This window comes from Bubalus bubalis, chromosome 13, assembly GCF_019923935.1.
Source record: "Bubalus bubalis isolate 160015118507 breed Murrah chromosome 13, NDDB_SH_1, whole genome shotgun sequence".
Lineage (NCBI taxonomy): Eukaryota > Metazoa > Chordata > Mammalia > Artiodactyla > Bovidae > Bubalus > Bubalus bubalis.
In genome coordinates, this window is record NC_059169.1 from 44,302,415 (window position 1) to 44,315,287 (window position 12,873).

Sequence of the window (12,873 nt, forward strand, 5' to 3'; positions counted from 1 at the left end):
ATTTATTATAAAATGTCTGTGCTTTCATTGTGAAGTGATTCTGCATTGGGTATTCTAATCATACTTGTTATTTATTTAAAAGATATCTTCTGATATATATGTGCAAAAACACATATGTATATATGCGTATTATATACACAAAAACACATATTTCCTATTTCTCTGTGTGTGTATATATATATATACACACACATGCACATATACTATGTATAGATTATATGTATAATAAGTGTAGCTTTGCCTATGGAAATAAAAACTGTATATATTAACACATTTCCCCAAGAAAAAAAATAGTATTATACAACAATTTTCCTTTGTTGTCATAAAAATTGATGTAGCAAAGACCAGAAATGTCAAACTGGTTTCAAATCATGTTTTCACTGTAAATGATTATTAGGAGTTTCCCAAAACCTTGGATTGGAGATTTTGAGTCCTTGCTCTAGAAGAGTGGGACAGAGTTGCATTTAATACTCTGTATCTGAGAGATATAAAGCACTGGCTTATATGCTTTCCCTCACCTGTCAAGAGAAATAGATATTAAGGAATTGTTAAATTTTTTCATATTTTAAAAATCATTTACATTTTGTTTAGCACTTAGCATAAGTTTACATGCATATGAAATTCACCTCAGAGTATTTATAATTTACAAGTATTTCTCACAGGTATTAAATGTCTATGACTTTTGAAGTTGGAATCATTATTCTTCCATCCTTCAGTATTTACATGTCTCCATTCAAATGGCAAACCCTCATGCATCTAGGTATGTAGCTCATAAATCTAGGTCATCAATCTTGACTTCTCCCACTCTGTGCCTCTCCGATCGTATTAAAATTGGGGCACATAGATGAAACCTCTAAATCAAGATCCATACATGTAGAGATGCCACCTTACCAAAGACTCAGATCACTAGTCAATCAACTTTGTAATTCCATCAATGACTATTTGCATTTGAATTAAAATATATTTGTCATTTTTATTTCAAACATTTATCATCTATATTCAGCCATTTCTTTTTTTTTTAATTAAATTTTATTTTATTTTTAAACTTTACATAACTGTATTAGTTTTGCCAAATATCAAAATGAATCCGCCACAGGTATACATGTGTTCCCCCATTTCTAACTCATCTCCAAATGACCTCATTCAGGTATCTGTACTGGGTTTTTGTGGTTCAACTTTCTCACTAATATGTTTGACTTCAGTCCCGTTGTTTGTCTATGCTAATCTCAAAAAACCACCAGACTGTACCTACCTCTTATATCTCATCCCAACCAAAGCCTTATTTCTTCATATACATGCATGCTTCATGGTATGTGTCATCTAAGTTTTGGTTTTCTTGCCTACTTGTCTAAAATGAGTAATTCATTCTTTCAAAAATATATATTGAAGAGCATTTATGTGCTGGACATGCTATAAGGTACCAGAAATGTTAATTCTTTCACTCTCCAAAATTTTGCTTTGTAAGTTCTGTTTTTATAGCGCCACTTCACATAAGGAGACTTTTCTAATTGTTGCCTTCCTTCCATCAAGTTGTGTAGTATGATTATTTTATATTACACTTTGTACCATGTTGTACCATAAGCATTTTTCTTTGTGTAATTGCTATTTTCTTATATAAGACTAATATTTTACTAAGAGAACACTATGTTAAATACATATGTGAAATACAGAGTATGTTTAATTTTTTCTGAAATCTATTATTTCTAATAATTATATATAAGTATAAACAAAGTCATAGTGTACAAATGTTGCTTATTGAAACAGTGTAACATTTCAGTGATAATTGGATGCAAATCTTAGTTTTACTTATCTCTGCAACATCGGACAAGTTTCTTGACATATTACCTCAATTTTTCATTCTTAAAAATCAGTGAAAAATATTGTGCAAAAAATAGACAACAACAAAGGTGACGTAAGATTGAGTCCTATTTTAAATTTCATGTCAGGTAAAATGAAATAGGTGTATTCTTCTTTGACTTGTAGAATATTCATATATCAAATATGGTAATAGTATATGCCATGCATGTAGTACTATCAGTATCTAATAATATAATGAACATAAAAATACTTTGCAAAATATAAAATATTACAGAAATATAATATTGCTAGATATTTTTGTTCAATATTTTAGTGGTAGTAGTAGTCGCTGTGTTGGCATCCTCTTTAAAGCCTCAGAGTATCAGATGGTCAGTGCACCACACCCCACACGCTTTGAGTGTTGGCTGCTAATGGCAGCCTTGACTGCTCCTGTCTGAAAATTTGCCTTCAGGCTGAACAAGAAAACCTTCTCTTGGAAGCTTAGACACCATCCTCCCAGCCTGCATACAATGACTGATGGACAAAGGGGAGCAAAATACAGGGTCTCCTTGCTTCAAGGTGAGACGGTGAGATGAAATTCACATGTGGAGTTCCCACCCATACTCAGTTCCTTCAGCTTCTCTATCCTGCTTTTTTCACTCATTTTATCGTAAGATCAAGCCTTGTATATAGCACATGCTTTTTAACTCTTATCTCAGGGTCTACTTTGGGGAAACCCAACCTAAGATAGTGTTTTATGTGAATTAGCAGCCCTCCCCCCCATGCTCCTCTATTTCCTCCTAAGCCTCTTAACCTACTTGGCAAATAAATACTGAAACAACTTCGGAGTGAGCAGAGCATCTTGGAACATGATAAAGCAAGAGAAAATGACAATGCTTTCACCTAGAATGTCCAATATTTCAAAGTACTTTAAAAAATGATGAAAAAACAAAACTATATCTAGATGCAGGGAGATACACAGAAAACTGGAATGTTCGTTTTGGGGGAAAACCATCTTTAACCAATCTTTTAACAATTATGTGAAATTAAAAAAAGACTTTTCATGAAAGAGGAAAAAAAAACAAAAAACAAAAAAGACCTACTAGAGCCTATTTCTCAACCTACTTGTATTGCTTTCCTCAACATTTTGGTTATTCCTATTTAAGGATTAAAACACATACTTTACCTACTTAAATATTTTTTTCTCATCTTAAATGATTTAAAATATCTAAAAAGCAATACATACACTCAGAGAAAAAATGGCCAAAAACAATCATGAAAAATATAGCCAAGGGAAAATAGTACATGAAAAAAATATCATTCTCTCTATAAGTTAATTCCAAAATATTTAAATGTGCCTTTCAACTTGAGCAAATGACTAATCCCATTATCATAATTTATTAACCAGATCTTTTGTTCTATGTAGTAATACACTGTGTTTCCATGCTGTGTGTTTTTTATCCAGTGACCTAATTTGCTTAAAAGGAAACTCTTAAAACTCCCTTGTTGTAATGAATAAAATGTTAATGAAGAACTGCAGAGAAATCCCCTTTGCATTAGTTCCATATTCCCAGGAACATCATCATAAATTTGTTTGCCTGGCTGTGACAATGGTAGTGATGTTCCAGCTGCGCAGAAGCATAGTAACGCTAAATGGTTCTGATGGAAAAGTTAAAGATGTTCAAGGCACTGTCATTTGGGATGGACGATGGAAGTTATTTTTTGGAGGGAGTATTTGATGGATTTGGCTTTCATCCAACTTTTTTAACATTTATTATTTGCATTGATAACTACATTACTGGAACCTTTTTTCAGAAAATTATAAATGGAAACTAGGCAGGCAGATACATTTTCAGTAGAAAATGCGAGATTTTAAGTCGGTCCTTTTTCTTCCTCCATATAGCCCTCAGTAATGTCTCAGAAATGTTGGCTAAATTAAAAAAAAAAAATCTAAATCATCAAAAAGTTTAAAAATTTTTCTTGGTTATACTAATGATCATATTTTTGTGTCTAGACCGCTCCCCTAAATAATGAATATGCACATAGCAATTTGAATAAAATGATAGCTAAAATAAATGAAAAAATATATAGCAGTTTAAATGTTGACAAATTCATGTGAATATAGCACTGGTAAAATTTTCAAGTTCAGGTAGAAAAATTGAAACTCAGTGTGAAACTTGCATGCTTGAATTGTTACATCTCTAATGTATGAAAATTAAAAAATATTTTATTTTCTACCATGTTACAAAAATATCTGATTTTGGAAACATTAAGATCATAATGTGCTAATATCAATTTAACTTCTCTAGAAAACATGTTTAATAATAAGCCAGTGGCTGCAATTTTACTTCTACAAAAAATACTTCGCATGTGTTTATACATTTGAAAATAAAATAAAAATTCAACATCAAACTAATACAGCAATTAAGGAAATATAATTTGTAAATCAGAAAGAAGACTACATGTAGTTAATCTCTTGTACCATATCTGTGGAGTTATTAACATGTGTAAAATGAAGTATTTTTAATATTTTTGCTTTGGGGTATAAAGTTCTAATATCTTGTCAGTTTATGTTGTCTAAATTTCTATCAACTTTTCCCTTAAACTATCAAAAGCCTGTCTCTCTTTGTTCTATACTCAGAGGATCTGTATGGTCACTGAGTTTCTACTAACTTAAAAGAAAGTATCTTGTTTATATTCACTTTGAAACAGGTGCAAGATGAGTAGCAAAGAGACTTTTAGTGTAAGCAACACATTTACCTTTGTGAAATATTAGTAAAAACAAAGAACCTTGAAATATGTGAAAAATAATCATGTTAATTATTCATCAGTATATAACTTCAGTTGAGTGAAGTGCTCAGGGGAATAGGAAAAATAGAATGGCTCTAATATTGAACAGTAATGTTCTATGTATGAAAATCTCCACATTTCTATAAACATTTTGTTAAAGACAGTTTAATTTTTCATTTATGATGGACAATCCTGTTGAATTGACAAAAGCTGTTGAAAGCAAAAGAACTAATACATATATGTATATATGCATGTGTGCTAAATTGTTTCAGTTGTGTCCAACTCTTCGTGATGTTATGGACCATAGTGCACCAGGCTCCTCTGCCCATAAAATTCTCCAGGCAAAAATACAGGAGTGTGTTGTCATGTCCTCCTTCAAGGGATCTTTCTGATCCAGGGATCAAACCTGAGTTTCTTACATTAGATAAGTATTACCACAGTGGAAAGGAACAAGATTTGACTTAGAACTTCATGCAGTTCCGAACTGTGAGGGCTTCAGTTTGCACTCAAGTATAACAGACTTTAAATCCCATTATTAGATCTAAGATATTAGAACTATATCATAATGCCACAATCTTAACAAATGGAGAAAGCTTTAACACATAAGGCTTTAACATATCACAAGTTACTGACAATTATAAAATTTAATTGTCAGTAACTTCCAATTGCCTCTCCTGAACAATGCTATGGGTTCTATGTTCACATAATTATATATTTTTCAAAATTCTAAAATTGAAACATTTGATATAATTAGTCTGAATTTCCATTTTTTCAGATGAGAATTACCTAAAATAGAAAGTGTCCCACTCCTGTATTTATAAGACAGAAACACAATGCTACAAAGAGTGTTAAAGAACTTGTGTAAAGCTGCTTGACTTTTCATACACAATAAGACACTCAGAATTTATCAATGACTATAAAATTTTGATTATAATTTTTAAAATTCAATTCAGCTTCCTGTTTTCACATCTTATCCATGTTAAAGATATCTTTAGAAGAAATCGTATATAGGAAAGCCTATAAGGAATTAAAAGCTTCATCTTTTGGTTTTACACACACATATGCATTTAAGTGTGTGTGTACATACACGTAGAGGCAGAATAAAGAAAGCATGGGTCTTACTGACAAGGCCATGATGTCATTACAATGGGATTAGACCCAAATGGACAAACATGATCCCAGTAAAACAAATTAAACATAATGGAAATAAGCAGGAATTAGTATTTAAAATGTAAAAAGAAATGAGAAAAGAAATAGATACATTAAAATACTCATGGTTTATCATGGTCATAATCCAAGCAAGAATATGGATATTAACCCAAGTAAATTAGATATTTTTTATTAAGCGCTTACTATGTCTAGAAATTGATGGAATGGGTGCTCAGCACTAAAATATGGCAATGATAGGAGATATCTTGCTCAAGACATGTTTAACATTTATCACAGATTATATCATCATATATAACTAGAGTATATTTATGAATGTGAGTCTATAGAAAATACTTGGATAGGATGAAATAGCTGTTAACTCAGTTTTTATTTGCAATAATAATGACAGGCTCCAAACATACAGATGTCATTTATAAAGAATTATCATTTACTAAAGCACACAATTTATAAATGTTGAAATAGTCTCAGTGAGATTCCTTTAAAATATCCAATTCCTAATGCCTATTATGAAAACGGATTTCAAAATTCACCACTTACCAGTTTTTCAGAGGAGCAAGATATTGGAATATAAGCAGCTTAGATCTTAGTGTCAAAGACTACTATTGGTTTTGAATCTGTCTTAACCTTTTCTGGCTGTGCGAATTCAGAAAAACCAAAGTTTCTTCGTCTGAAACTTAAAGATATTAATATTCAACTTACCTAGCTTTATGTTTTTTATAAATAGCTTAAAGGATGTCTATGAAAAGAGCCTTGCAAGTTAAAGACAAATAATAAATGGAAGGTATTATTATTTCCCTCCAGTGTTCACTTAATTTTCAAATATATACTTTTTTTTTTCATTTTCCCAATTTATTCAGATTTCCTGGATTCATTTATGTCTTCATTCACTGAAATAGTTTTGGAGTAGGTATATGTTAATTCACAAAAGTACCTGACTCAGAATTTTTCCTTCCAGTAACTCCATACACTATCTATGGTTGTGCCATATTTGACTAATGCAAAACTAGCCACTTGACTTAGATTTTATTTTTATCTGCATTTCAAATTACACAGTGGAGTGAGGAGAAATCATGCAATAACTTTCCCTTACAGATGCACTGGCCCAAAGAATTCAACTCTATCTGTTTAGCAAAAGTCACATAAACCAAGCTAAACAGAACAACAACAAAAATTAACAAGTCAAGAAAAAATAATTTTCAGGAGCAAATATTTTAAAATGAAAATAAGCTAGGAGTGTTTCTTTCTTCTCCCTCTCAAAGTAATTCAGATTCTATGATTCTAGCTGAGGGAAGTCATACTGAAGATCACTATTGTTTTGTGTTTGTACTTTTAGGTATTAGTTTTCAGTTGTTTGGTTTGTTGATGTGTCTGTTTAGATACAACTTGGCTTCTAAGATAAATTAACTACATCAAGTAGTGCTCAACTGAGAAAACATCACCTTCTTTGAAGACTGCTGCTGCTGCTGCTGCTGCTAAGTCGCTTCAGTCGTGGCCGACTCTATGTGACCCCAGAGACGGCAGCCCATCAGGTTCCCCTGTCCCTGGGATTCTCCAGGCAAGAATACTGGAGTGGGTTGCCATTTCCTTCTCCAGTGCATGAAAGTGAAAAGTGAAAGTGAAGTCGCTCAGTCATGTCCGACTCTGCAACCCCATAGACTGTAGCCTACCAGGCTCCTCTGTCCATGGGATTTTCCAGGCAATAGTACTGGAGTGGATTGCCATTTCCTTCTCCAGGGGATCTTCCCAACCCAGGGCTCGAACCTGGGCCTCCCGCATTGTAGACAGACGCTTTACCAGCTGAGCCACCAGGGAAGTCCAAAACATAATGAAGGCTTATTAAATTTTAGTGTTCTCCCTTATAATAAAATTAGATTTTTGAAAAGATATATTCTAAAGATGAAAGAGAGAACACAGAACTTACATGAATTGAAAAGAATGCTGCAAATTTCATAATAACCTAGTAGAAGCAAAAATATTATGATTCTAGATAAGCAGTTATTATATACTCAAATAAATGAAAGTTAATAATAGGAAAGAAATAGGACACTTGCATCAGATATAGATATATATCTCAATGTATATATATACATTGAGGTGTATATATATATATATATATTTCAATGTTATTGAAAGGGCCTAAAATATACGATGTTCAGAGTTATTGAAAAAATCAAGGTTTGAGAAAATAGATTGACAGTGCTATGATTAAGTATGGGAAGTGCTATCATGGGGCACAATTAAAATCCTTTATTTGTGTCAGATAGTAGAAGTATTTTATGGATAAAATTACTTGGGATACATTTATGTTCAAATTAAAATTATTTTCTAAATATTAAAACTTAGAAATGCTATGAGGCTTTCTAAAGAATGAATGTCTCAGTGGTAGAAATATTCAAACAGAAAATTAGCATCCACTTCTAGCAGTTTCTATGGAATAAATAACTGTAACACAGTTTGGAAGATAAGATAGATAGACCTTCATATTTTATTGCCTTTAAAACTATGGCTCTCTAAAAATACCCATTTTAAAGTTAAATTATTTTGAGGTTGTTTTTATAAGTCTGTGATTATTTACATAATCTATGATTTACTCCAGTGTCTGAATTATTGGAAAGCATGGAAGCATGAAAAAGGAGGATCTCTGTCCATCATTATCAAACAGAAGGATGCATAAGAGCCAAACCAAAAGGAAACCATTGCCCACATTCTTATCTTGCTTTATTTTTTTCAGTTTAAATTGTTCAATGATTTTTTTCCAGTAGCTGTAAAAATTGGGCATCAATCACTCTTTCAATCAACAAATTAAAGGATATTTATATTGAAGACACACTATGTTCCAGCTATTGTTCTAGGTTAATCATATTTAAATAGACCCTACTTCTCACAGAGTTTATATTTATTTAGTGAGATATTCAAAATGTTCTAATAAAACAAGTACAGTGTTATAGGAATCCATAGTAAGAACACTTGATTCCAATTTGAAACTGCAAGAGTCTTTGCAATTTTCCTAAAAATTGTGAATTTTCTTCTGGAAGCTTCAACAGCCTGAAAAAATAATGCTGAGGCTGCTAAGTTGGACACTAAATCTTCTATACATGTATCAGTTCAGTTCAGTTGAGTCACTCAGTCGTGTCCGACTCTTTGTGACCCCATGGACTGCAGCACAGCCAGGCTTCCCTGTCCATCACCAACTCCTGGAATTGCTCAAACTCATGTCCATTGGGTCAGCAATGCCATCCAACCATCTCATCCTCTGTAGTCCCCTTCTCCTCTTGCCTTCAGTCTTTCCAAGCATCATGGTCTTTTCCAACGAGTCAATTCTTCCTCAGGTGGCCAAACAATTAGAGCTTCAACTTCAGCATCAATCCTTCCAATGAATATTCAGGACTGATTTCCTTTATAATTGACTGGCTTGGTCTCCTTGCAGTCTAAGGGACTCTCAAGCATCATCTCCAACACCACAGTTCAAAAGCATCAAATCTTTGGCTCTCAGTTTTTTTATGGTCCAACTCTCACATCCATACATGATGACCGGAAAAACCATAGCTTTGACTAGGTGAACCTTTGTCAGCAAAATAATATCTCTGCTTTTTAATACTCTGTCTAGGTTGTTCATAGCTTAAATATTATTAATTGACTTCTGTAAATAATATTTTATTTCAGGTGATTTTTGATAGAAAAAAAATTGAAGATGTAATTTCTATTTTTGGCTTAATATCTAGTTGGATAGAAATACTTAAGTACATAGAGCATATGTGTTGGTTCAGTTTAGTTCAGTTCAGTCACTCACTCATGTCTGAACTTTGTGACCCCATGAATCGCAGCACGCCAGACCTCCCTGTCCATCACCAACTCCCAGAGTTCACTCAAACTCACGTCCATCAAGTCGGTGATGCCAACCAGCCATCGCATCCTCTGTCATCCCCTTCTCCTCCTGCCCCTATCCCTCCCAGAATCAGGGTCTTTTCCAGTGAGTCAACTCTTTGCATGAGGTGGCCAAAGTATTACAGTTTCAGCTTCAGCATGAGTCCTTCCAATGAACACCAAGGACTGATCTCCTTTAGGATGGATCTGGGTGGATCTCCTTGCAGTCCAATGGGCTCTCAAGAGTCTTCTCCAACACCACAGTTCAAAAGCATCAATTCTTAGGTACTCAGCTTTCTTCACAGTCCAAATCTCACATCCATACATGACCACTGGAAAAACCATAGCCTTGACTAGATGGAACTTTGTTGGCAAGGTAATATCTCTGCTTTTCAATATGCTATATAGGTTGGTCATAACTTTCCTTCCAAGGAGTAAGCATCTTTTAATTTCATGGCTGCAATCACCATCTGCAGTGATTTTGGAGCCCCCCAAAATAAAGTCTGACACTATTTCCACTGTTTCCCCATCTATTTCCCATGAAGTGATGGGACCTGATTCCATGATCTTAGTTTTCTGAATGTTGAGCTTTAAGCCAACTTTTTCACTCTTCTCTTTCACTTTCATCAAGAGGCTTTTTAGTTCCTCTTCACTTTCTGCCATAAAGGTGGTGTCATCTGCATATCTGAGGTGATTGATATTTCTCCTGGCAATCTTGATTCCTGCTTGTGCTTCTTCCAGCCCAGCATTTCCCATGATATACTCTGCATATAAGTTAAATAAGCAGGGTGACAATATACAGCCTTGACATACTCCTTTTCCTATTTGGAACCAGTCTGTTGTTCCATGTCCAATTCTAACTGTTGCTTCCTGACCTGCATATAGGTTTCTCAAGAGGCAGGTCAGGTGGACTTATATTCCCATCTCTTTCAAAATTTTCCAGTTTATTGTGATCCACACAGTCAAAGGCTTTGGCATAGTCAGTAAAGCATAAATAGATGTTTTTCTGGAACTCTCTTGCTTTTTTGATGATCCACAGGGTGTTGGCAATTTGATCTCTGGTTCCTCTGCCTTTTCTAAAACCAGCTTGAACATCAGGAAGTTCACAGTTCATGTATTGCTGAAGCCTGGCTTGGAGAATTTTGAGCATTACTTTACTAGTGTGTGAGATGAGTGCAATTGTGCGGTAGTTTGAGCATTCTTTGGCATTGCCTTTCTTTGGGATTGGAATGAAAACTGACCTTTTCCAGTCCTGTGGCCACTGCTGAGTTTTCCAAATTTGCTGGCATATTGAGTGCAGCACTTTCACAGCATCCTCTTTCAGGATTTGGAATAGCTCAGCTGGAATTCCATCACCTCCACTAGCTTTGTTCATAGTGCTGCTTTCTAAGGCCCACTTGACTTCACATTCCAGGATGTTTGGCTCTATGTGAGTGATCACACCATTGTGATTATCTGGGTCATGAAGCTCTTTTTTGCACAGTTCTTCTATGTATTCTTGCCACCTCTTCTTAATATCTTCTGCTTCTGTTAGGTCCATACCATTTCTGTCCTGTATCGAGCCCATCTTTGCATGAAATGTTCCCTTGTTATCTCTAATTTTCTTTAAGAGATCTCTAGTCTTTCCCATTTTTTTGTTTTCCTCTATTTCTTTTCTTTTCTTTTTTTTTTTTTGAGTTAATATTGTTTTTTTGTTTTTTTTTTTATTTTATTTTTAAACTTTACATTGATCGCTGAGGAAGACTTGCTTATCTGTCCTTGCTATTCTTTGGAACTCTGCATTCAGATGCTTATATCTTTCCTTTTCTCCTTTGCTTTTCACTTCTCTTTTTTTCACAGCTATTTGTAAGGCCTCCTCAGACAGCCATTTTTCTTTTTTGCATTTCTTTTCCATGGGGATGGTCTTCATCCCCATTCTTCTGTTCAATGTCATGAACCTCTGCCATAGTTCATCAGACACTCTGTGTATCAGATCTAGTTCCTTAAATCTATTTCTCACTTCCACTGTATAGTCATAAGGGATATGATTTAGGTCATACCTGAATGTTCTAGTGATTTCCCCACTTTTTTCAATTTAAGTCTGAATTTGGCAAGAAGGAGTTCATGATCTGAGCTACATTCAGTTCCCAGTCTTGTTTTTGCTGACTGTATAGAGCTTCTCCATCTTTGGCTGCAAAGAATATAATCAATTTGATTTCGGTGTTGACCATCTGGTGATGTCCATGCGTAGAGTCTTCTCTTATATTGTTGGAAGAGGGTGTTTGCTATGACCAATGCATTCTCTTGGCAAAACTCTATTAGCCTTTGCCCTGCTTCATTCCGTACTCCAAGGCCAAATTTGCCTGTTACTCCAGGTGTTTCTTGACTTCCTACTTTTGCATTCCAGTCCCCTATAATGAAAAGGACATATTTTTAGAGTGTTAGTTCTAAAAGGTCTTGTAGGTCTTCATAGAACTGTTCAACTTCAGCTTCTTCAGCTTTACTGGTTGGGGCATAGGCTTGGATTACCGTGATATTGAATGATTTGTTTGGTAATGAACAGAGATCATTCTGTCATTTTTTAGATTGTATCCAAATACTGCATTTCTGACTCTTTTGTTGACTATGATGGCTACTCCATTTCTTATAAGGGATTCCTGCCCACAGTAGTAGATATAATGGTCCGAGGTCAGGGGCAGCAGCCGAGGGGAGCTACTCCACATCCGAGGTCAGGGGTGGTGGCTGAGATGAACTACCACACCCCAGAGGTCAGAGCAGTGGCTGAGAGCAGCTACCACATGCCTGAAGTCAGGGGCAGCGAGGAGCAACCCCACATTGAAGGAGCAGTGGCAGCGTGGGCACAGGAGGGTGGAGAGGAGCTGCTCCATGTTCAGGGTCAGGAGGGGCATCCATGAGGAGATACCCCTAGTCCAACATAAGGAGCAGCGGCTGTGCTTTGCTGGAGCAGTGGTGAAGAGATACCCCACATCCAAGGTAAGAGAAACCCAAGGAAGATGGTAGGCACTGAGAGAGGGCATCACAGGGCGGACAGACTGAAACCACAATCACAGTCAACTAGCCAATCTGATCACATGGACCACAGCCTTGTCTAACTCAATGAAACTAAGCCATGCCATGTGGGGCCACTCAAGATGGGAGGGTCATGTGGAGAGGTCTGACAGAACGTGGCCCATTGGAGAAGGGAATGACAAACCACTCCAGTATTCTTGCGTTCAGAACCCCAAGAACAGTATGAAAAGGCAAAAAAGGTAG

At 35.2% G+C, this 12,873-nt stretch overlaps 1 non-coding gene across 1 annotated transcript; it reads right to left on the reverse strand.

The window, feature by feature from the left end:
• Positions 1-7,497: 7,497 nt before the first annotated feature.
• TRNAC-ACA lies at positions 7,498-7,569 on the reverse strand. Its single transcript has one exon. It is a non-coding gene; the product is annotated as a tRNA-Cys (tRNA).
• Between the last annotated feature and the right edge of the window lie 5,304 nt (positions 7,570-12,873).